The sequence below is a fragment of the Octopus sinensis genome, linkage group LG9, assembly GCF_006345805.1.
Source record: "Octopus sinensis linkage group LG9, ASM634580v1, whole genome shotgun sequence".
Classification (NCBI taxonomy): domain Eukaryota; kingdom Metazoa; phylum Mollusca; class Cephalopoda; order Octopoda; family Octopodidae; genus Octopus; species Octopus sinensis.
Window position 1 is genome coordinate 43,333,847 of NC_043005.1, and position 9,971 is coordinate 43,343,817.

General features: G+C 37.3%; 1 protein-coding gene across 1 annotated transcript in view; it reads left to right on the forward strand.

The window, feature by feature from the left end:
* Positions 1 to 9,971, forward strand: part of LOC115215583 (zinc finger protein 836) — a 243,528-nt gene that overhangs the window by 198,088 nt on the left and 35,469 nt on the right. The gene's annotated exons all lie outside the window — the stretch shown is intronic.

The following is a 9,971-nucleotide window of genomic DNA, read 5'->3' on the forward strand; positions in this document are numbered from 1 at the left end:
CAAGATTAATCCATCAAGTGTAATGCTCACTTATCCACATTATTTTGAATTAATTATGCATTATCTCATAGCTTCGAGATTTTGATGATGTGATTGTTTATATTTTGAGTGGCATTGTAGGGTAGGTGTGAGAGGCCAGATTTGACATAAAAACATCAATTATTTGGGCCGGATATGGCTTGTTTGAATGCTAGAGGGTTAAATAAGCTTTACACTTGTCAGAATTATCAGAATCTTAAATGGTTAAACAAGGTGGTGCTTTGATGTTTTCCTGAAACCTTTGTGGAAACAAATCAGTTGTGGAGCATCAGTGTTTGCTGTTGTTGTTGTTGATTAACCCTGAGTTAGCAAACCCTGATTGAACCCTGAAATGCATTTGGCCCTATGTGACATTCCACATATGGAGGACTATGTAATTCAATAACTGGGTGTGATAAGACAGTGAGATTTGAATGCTGTTGTTTTTAGCAGATCAATCAACCACAGAAAAGGTTTTCAGCCAGCCACATTTGGTTGACTGTGAAAAAAGTTGTTTCCTGTGTTACATTATAATAGAAAATTTAAACAGAAAATATGTGGTTACCACAATTTTCACATATGATGATATTTGAAAATATATCATCATATGATGCTGATATATTTATTGCTGTCATCATCATCATCATCATCATTGTCATCATCATCACCATAGAAAACAACAACAATAAAAAAAAAATGTGTAAGATACTAATGAAATTACTTGACCTAATGAATAACTTAACTCTGTACAGTCGGTACAAGGCAGAGAGTTCATGAAATATAATGGGAGTTCAATATTGTCTTGGAGATGAAGTTTAAGCCAAGCAAGTAACTAGTCACTGTTTCTGCTATCTAATCACACCTAATCACTTCAGTACACAGATTAAACGGTTTCAATGGAGTTCCAAAGTCTGAAGAAACCTATAAAAGTCTATAGCTACTCAACAGACAACTGTACTTGGTAATCTTTTATCTTAACTCTTGTAATGAAATACTGCCAAAGTTTCTTACTATCAACACTCATTTTAACCTGCTTTTTTTTTCTTTTCTTTTTTTTTTACATGTCACTTAGCAAAAGCATGTGCTTCAAACAACACCCACTCCATACCTACAGGTGATAGTGGTGGTGATGGTGGTTGTTCTTCCTCTTATTTTTCCCTCTTCTTCCTTTTGTTCTTGTTCTTCCTACTCTTGTTCTTGTTCTTCTTGTTCTTGTTCTTTTTCTTCCTACTCTTGTTCTTCTTGTTCTTGTTGTTGTTCTTCTTCTTCTTCTTTCCCCCCCCCCCCATGCTAGCTCAGATCAAGTAAACCAATGCTCAAAGACATTCTGGTCTGTGACTGTATATTATTTTCGAAAACTGGTGTGATTTCGTTTTTTTTTTCTTTTATCTCTAATCACGGACTGTTGCCATGCTGGGGCACCACCTTGACGGCTTTAGTCAAAACAGATCAACCCCAGTGCTTATTTGCTTTTCTCCTAATCCTAGTACTTATTCTAGAGGTTCACATTTGCCAAACCACTAAGTCACAGAGACGTAAACTGACCAACACCTGTTATCAAGTGGTAGTAAAGGAAAAACACACACTCACTCACACGCATACACATGTAGAATGGATACAGGAGCCAGCCTGGTATGGTTCCTGTCAAACCGTCCAACCCATGCCAGCATGGAAAATGGACTTTAAATAATGATGATGCATACGAAGGGCTTCTTTCAGTTTCCATCTACCAAATCCACTCACAAGACTTTCGTCTGCCCCAGGGCTACAGTAGATGACACTTGCCTAAGGTGCCATGCAGTGGGACCGAACCCGGTACCATGTAGTTGGGAAGTAAGCCTCTTACCGCACAGCCATGACTTGGGAAATTTGTCTACTTGTGTCTAAGAGGTTGAAAATAGCGGCTCCTTGGTTAGCATGTGTGTATTTGTGTTTAAACAACTTTGTGATTTAGCTGTGACTAATCAAACAATTGGGTCTGTAACACTATACAGTAGATATGAACGTAGATAAAGCTTGATACACACATGCTCTCTGTCTCTCTCTTTCTCTTATCATGCACATACACACACACACACACACTCTCATAAATACATGTTAAGACAGAGAGATTCTTTCTTTCCTTCTTCCTTGACATGTATTTGCATGTGAAAAAAAAAAGGAAGACTGAATGAATGAATGAAACTGAGACCGAGAGAAGATTTCATGTCAAACTTACTTTCTCTTTTTTTCTTTCATTCACCTGATATCTGTGTGTGTGTGTATTTACATGCGTGTGTGTGTGCATATGTATTCAAACGCCTATTTGCATGTACAGAGTTAGAGATGGGAGACAGTTTTAAGCCTACACCATAACATACATTTGTGTCATAAAAATACCCTGTTGACTTAGTTCTGACATTGGCACTATCTGCATTCTTGTTCCCTTAAATGAATTCTTGTAGAATTCCTTGCAATAGTTAAGACCGAATCCGCCTTGAAGTAGAGTGAATTAACTGGAATAGAATGAGAAGTTTGATCGCGCACATTATTACATGCCAACCATTCAAGATATAACATTGATTCCATCCAAGAACTGTTTAACTTGATTTAACCAAGGTCATTCAAGAATATGTACTGCGGCAGAGGCCTAGTGATGAGAGACAGACACTTATGTGTTTCTTTACTGTAAAACTCAATAATAATTCGCTGTTAAATCATATTGATGTCCTTTATGATTTCAGCAATTATTTATTAGTTGCCTACAAGGTGAAATAAAATGCAAGTGTAACAGGTATTTCATCTGCAACTCCTCCTTGTGTATGAGTTGTTGTTGTGGGAGGGAGAGAGAGAGAGAGAGAGAGTAATCACTAGTATAGTTGCCAAGCAAGTAGGTTTGTTGTATATTTTCACTTCTCAAATTGTTGTTTCCAAAAGTATTAGGTGTCTTTGCATAACAATACTTACCTGTTGTATATGATCATCATCATCATCATCATTTAAAATCCCACTTCTTCATGCCTGCTTGGTTCAGACAGTGTTTTTCTCTGTGGGCAGATTTCCTAAGGCCAGAATCCCTGTCTCTGCAGCCATGCCAACCATCACCTGTTTCCAAGCAGCAAGGAAAAAAAACTTCCCATAGAAGTGTCGAAATGAATGACAGGCGATGCTCGTTTACAACTGTCATGTGAGATCAGGATAAGGGTAGACACATACATGCACGCACACGTACATGCATGCACATACACACACACACATGCACAGATACATGTACATGGAGGAGAGACTTCTTTCAGTTTCTGTCTATTAAGTCCATTTAGAAGGTTTTGATCGGCCTGTGGCTAAAACAGAAGACACTTGACCAAGGTGACCACCTAGTGGGACTGAATGAATGTGAGGCCACATGATTAGGAAACAAGCTTCTTAACCACATCTGCACCAGTATATTTACATACATGTGTGTATACATTTATATATATATATATAATTAATTAATAAGGGTGAGAGAATTAGATACTAATTTAATAGTATATTTATTCCACACCAAGTGGCCTAGTGCTATGAGAAACCTGGATTATTATAATATTTTATAACATATTATAATATTTTCACAAAATAAATATAAGAGAGTGGTCACTATATTGATCACTCTAGCACCAGTTAATCCAAAAGGTTTCAACCACGAAAATACATGTTTCCCATGAAAGCCAAGTACGACTGTTAGCTCACACGGACAGGGCAAATAAAAAATAACAAAAATACAGATTATTTTGGGACAATTGTTTCGCTATTATATATATACATGTTGACTTAGTCACTGTTTCTGCTGTCTAATATTTTCAAATATCATCATATGTGAAAATTATGATAATCACACACACACACACACACACACATATATATATATATACTAAAATAATAATGCTGCAGACAGGATTTGAACCTGCCTGGGTATAACCCATTGGATTTCAAGTTCAACACCTCAACCACTCAGCCATTACAGCAGTTTATTTATGTGTGTGTATACATATAGATTCTATTGCATTCCAGGGGGAAAAAACAACTGCACTAGTATGGTCATGTGTTGTGTTAGGAAGGGTATCCAGCTGTAGAAACCTTGCTAGAACAGTTTGAAGCCTGATTCAGCCTCCTTGCTTGCCAATCCTCAGTCAAACCGTCCAACCCATGCCAGCATGGAAAGCGGACATTAAATGATGATGATATATTGATATATATATATATACACACACACAAATACATATATAACAGTGTATAAAACATACACAGAGAGAAAACCACCATGTGGATTTCTTACATGCTAAAAATGGCAGTCAAAGTGCAAACCACTGGAAAACATTCTTACATTAAAGCATGTTGCTTGTTTATGAGCAAGACATTTGAGTGAATAAAAATTTACTGAAATTTTTATTCATTCAAATGCCTTGCTCGCGAGCAAGCAATATCCTTTAGTGTCAGAATGTTTTCTCATGGTTTGCACTTTGACTGCTATTTTTAGCATGTAAGAAATCCAATTAGTGGTTTTTTCCCCATGTATATTTTATACACTATTATAATTAAAAATATTTATGTCTTCTGACTTTTATCAAGCATGCTAACCACTGGTATAAATTATTTAATAATTTTTACCCTTATATTTGTAAAGATATATATATATATGTATATATACATATATATAAGCATATGATCATTATAAGAATTAATTCATTAAATGGCGTTCAATAAATGTCATTAATTAATTCTTATAATGATCATTTGCTTAGATATATTCATACGGATATGATAAGAAATTCATAAATATAATCTATATGTATAAACGGCAGTTTGTCTGTGCGTGTTTCTGTGTGTCTGTTTACTTGTACCCTCACCCTGACCACGGCTTTCAACCGATTGTGATGAAACTTGACACACACATAGCCCAATGTCATAATTCAAAACTAACGTAGCGAAAATTTTGAAAAGTTCCCCAGTTCTGAAAAACATCGATAAATTCGACATGGGGTCGAGAATCAGAAACACAAACCGCAAACTGTCTAGGGGACGCAACTCCACCTTTTTTCACTCTCAAAAAAATTTACCATTTTTTTGCTATTTTTTGGCTATAACTCTCTAAAAATGCTTTATAGTTATTTCCCTTACAAACCTGAGCAACGCCGGGCGATACTGCTAGTGTATGATAAAAAGACATTCAGAACCTAGGAAATAATTCCTTTAGTGGAAGAAGTTAATTTTCATGCGGATAAATATAATATAATAAGCATACATATGTACATACGTACATACATACACATATATGTGTGTGTGTATATATCTTGGCGCTCTGTTGGTTGCGACAATGAGGATTCCAGTTGATCTGGTCAACAGCACAGAAACAAACATGCAATACAGTGAGAAAAGTATTAAAACTAACTATTAACAGATAAGGATATATAAATGCCCTCACACAAGCTGCATTGCACATTGTACACTCGCTCATCCAAGCATACGCACACGTGGTTTGGTGCACACCTGATCAAAAAGCAAGTTAAATAGCTACTTGGTGTATTTAAACCTAACAACTAATATAGAAATCAGGATGTCCTCTGGTTCAACCCAATTTTCGGTTTGCATGTTTCAACCAAGATCACTGGAAAATTTTATGCAGCTTTGGACAAATGTTTTCCTAAATCTAATCGGTATCATGCGATTTTTAATCAGCACACCATGAAGGTATATTACACTATGTTTTGTTGAGACAAAATGCATCCAAAGACAGCAGGATATTATTTGAGGGAGACTTGGTCACTCTTTCTAAGTGATACATAGTGGCTCCCTGCTGACGATGGCTCTGAACATTAATCAGTATACACTAAGGACGAGGATCTCTGAGCTGTGTGGGAACCTCCCAATATTTAGCTCAAAAATAACAGAGGAGACTGATGTTAGCTGGACATGCTTACCGTTATTCACAGTTGATATTGCACTCAGTGCTCCTGTGGGATCCCCTACGTGGACACACTAGAAGAGGGAGACCAAGGATGACATATGTTGGTGCCCTAAGGGCATACATTGGTCTCTGGGAGACACAGGACATGGCAGTGATGATGAGGAGCAAAGACTGCTGGAGAGAACTCGTTCATGTATCTCGGGAATTTTACCCACCCTAGATAGATAGATAGATAGATAGATAGATAGATAGACAGATAGAGGCTCCTGCATTGGCTCATGGATATAAACAGCTGAATAGAGTAGTTTAATGTGTTTGTTTTTTCTTTCCTTCTCTTGTAAGAGCAATTGTTACTTCTTTGCATATGAAATGCAGCTAGTATTTGTCTCTGAAAATTTAGTTCAGTTAATACTCTAACACTACCTGATCTGGTACATAACTCTTCTCTTCTGTGTTATTTTATATATATATATATATATATATTTGTCTTTATTTCTGAAACAAGATTGACTTTAGGTGTTGCCCCCTTAATCATCATCATCATCATCATCATCATTGTTTTCAGTTCTCTTTTGTTACACATGACCTGATTGTTATTTTCTTAAACGTAAACCCCTTTTCTTAAACACATACATACATACACATGCATGCAGATGCAGACACAAACATGATTATTGGCTATTAGAATAGATCCTTTTCAGAGATACACATGCACTTTTTAAGTGACATGTGCTCATTCTTGCATACAAGCACACATGCATAAATATTTGCATACTTACAAAAAACTGAATATGCACTCCCAGACCTTTCACTGTACAAGTATGCGTGTCTGCATGCATATATGTGTGTATGTGCGTAAAATTAATATATGAAATGTAGCTGTCTGTTGCTACTACTACCCTGGTATTTAGCTGCCATTAATACAGCTGTAGGGTGTCATCTCCTTATGGCTGCACCTCCTCCCACAATTAATCTCTATAAACATTTCATAGAAGGCCTGATCTGTTTATCAACAAAACACTCGACAGCAGCCTCCTTCCTATCCACGTCCTTCCCTCGGCTGCTGCTCCTCCATTAAGTGTTGCTTTACTTAGACTAAGCAGATTGGAAGCATTTACGATGTTACAGTTTCGCTGAGGTTGAAACCACTCAATCCCCTTAAACAGGGAGGAGTTTCAATTGACATTTTTCTACCTCAGACCACTTGTAGTACTTATTTATAGTTTTTTTTTTGTTTTTTTTTGAAAGTTGTCTTAGTTACCTAATACACTTGTCCACTTATTTGGTAACACCTACATGAGAGAAAGACAGAAAAAAAAAAAGAAAAAGAGAGCAAGAGAAAAAGATGTCAAAACATCACAGGTTACCCAGAAGTCATCTCACCTGTCATTTTATATTACTTCTTGCTTTACTATCACGTTTAACACCTGCTAATTCTTTCTCAGTTACATTACCTCACACTCTCCCCATTAATACTCTGTATATTCTTTATTCCTTTACCATCTCTCCCTCTCATTCAATGTTTCTTTCTCTGATATTTCACATGGAATTTCACTTGAGCATTGCTCTTCCATCATCTTGGTTCCTATCAGTTCTCTCTGTCCTTACTCAGTTTCTTTGCTTGCTATTCTACTCTGTTGGGGTCTTGGGAGTTAGTCCTTCTCAGAATTCTGTATATTTTTAATACCTTAATTACTCACCTTCATGAACAGGGTCAGTGTTCTATTCTTTGACCCATATTGCTGAGACCCCCTTCAGTCATGACTGACCATGGGATTGTACCAAGAAAGTTACCCTCCCAGGCACAAGTCTGGGCAAGGTTGTTTATGGAAGACCAGCAGTCGCCCATGCATACCAGCCTCCCCTCTCCACACCACTGATGTTATCTAAGGGAAAGGTAAAGGTTGATACAGCTTGGCACCTGTGACGTCACAACTCATTTCTACAGCTGAGTGAACTGAGCAACATGAAACAAAGTGTCTTGTTCAAGTACACAACACGCATCTCAGTCTGCGATTCGAACTCACAACCTCACGATTGTAAGCTCGACGCTCTAACCACTGAGCCATGCACCTTTACTCTTTGACTCATAACTGGGACCCTTATTATGTAGTATCATCTTGGATGAAAGTAAATTCGAGAGCAGTGGTGATTATGAGTTAACTCCAGTAACTTTCTCAGTCATGTGGAGAACAGAAAGACATGCAGGTCTGTTAGCACCTGAAGACATGACACCTGTAGAAGAAGCAGTAGTAGGGAATCTGAAGAAACTAGCTGAAGGTGTAACGTCAGACCCTACCTTTTTTCATTTATCATTCTCAGGAGCATCAATCTTGTGATCTGAACAGAGTAACAGCTCTGAGCTAATTTACGTAATCTTACTTCAACAGACCCCTTTTTACAATTATGTCAGTGCCTAGATGTGTTAAATGTCCTTTTACTGTGCGCACATATTAAGCATGTACCCTAGCATTAGGTATTAGTGTGAGTTTAGTGTGTAGATGTGTACCAAGATCTCTCCTTACACAGTCATACCTATTTCTTTACTACCCACAAGGGGCTAAACACAGAGAGGACAAACAAGGACAGACAAATGGATTAAGTCGATTATATCGACCCCAGTGCATAACTGGTACTTAATTTATTGACCCCCGGAAGGATGAAAGGCAAAGTCGACCATGGCAGAATTTAATCTGAGAACGTAGCGGCAGATGAAATACCATAAAGCATTTCGCCCGACGTGTTAACAATTCTGCCGGCTCGCCGCCTGAACATTCTTCTTACACATTCATACCGGCCTGCTTTCACTACAACACTGTCCTCTTCCCCATCTCACAATAATGCCGTATGCTATCAATGCAACTCTTGAAGGCATCATTCTGGCTTGACCCGTCGAAAATGTCAAACAAGTGCATATTGCTTGGTTTTCGCATGTTTGTGTAGGAGTCTGACGTGTGCACATATTTGTGCATATGTCAGTCTTTGTGTTGTGCCTCTGTATGTATGTGTGTGTGTGTGCATGTGTGCACGTGTATTTGTAGGTGTGTGTGTTCAAATGCATGAATCTCACTTGTAAACCTGCCCTAATAACATGCCTAATAAATAAACAAGTAGCATGTTACTAATGTATCATGTAATTAACTGACATTTATATAACTTTGATTGAGGCAAATTACTTTGTGGCAAGAAGTCTGTTGAGTTGTCTCCCTCCTCGCCGCCACCTCTGTCTCCTAGTAACATTCACTTTTATTGCTAATGGGTAGAATCTATTGAAGGAGCTGTGGATATTTATTTTATGTTTGTTTCACTTTAATGTTGGCACATTGAATCAAACAGCAATTGCTGTTGTTGTTTTAGAATAGTGTATGTGTGTGTGCGTGCGTGCACATACACATGTGTATCTGTAAATTTATTAGTGAAGCAGGTCACTCAGAAGCTGCTTGGAATATTTGAATTGTATATTGATCACATGATTTATATAAGTATTGTGTGTGTATATATATATGTGTGTGTGTGTGTGTGTGTGTATATTTTATCTTTTACTTGTTTCTGCCATGCTGGAACATTACCTTGAAGAATTTTTAGATTAATGAATCGACACCCAATACTTTTTTTTTTGTATGTGTGTGTTTTCAAGCCTGGTCTATATTGGTCTCTTTTGCTGAACCACTAAGTTATGGGGATTTAAACCATCACCAGTTGTCAAGTGGCAGTAAGGAACTTACACACACACACACACACATATATATATATATATATTTATATACAATGGGCTTCATTCAGTTTCTGTCTACCAAAGACACTTGCCCAAGGTGCCATGCAGGACCATATAGTTGGGAAACAAACTTCTTATCACACCCCCTCACCTGTGCCTTATCTATCTATCATATATATAATATGTGTGTGTGTGGTGTGTGTGTGTATATTTTATCTTTTACTTGTTTCTGCCATGCTGGAACATTACCTTGAAGAATTTTTAGATTAATGAATCGACACCCAATACTTTTTTTTTGTATGTGTGTGTTTTCAA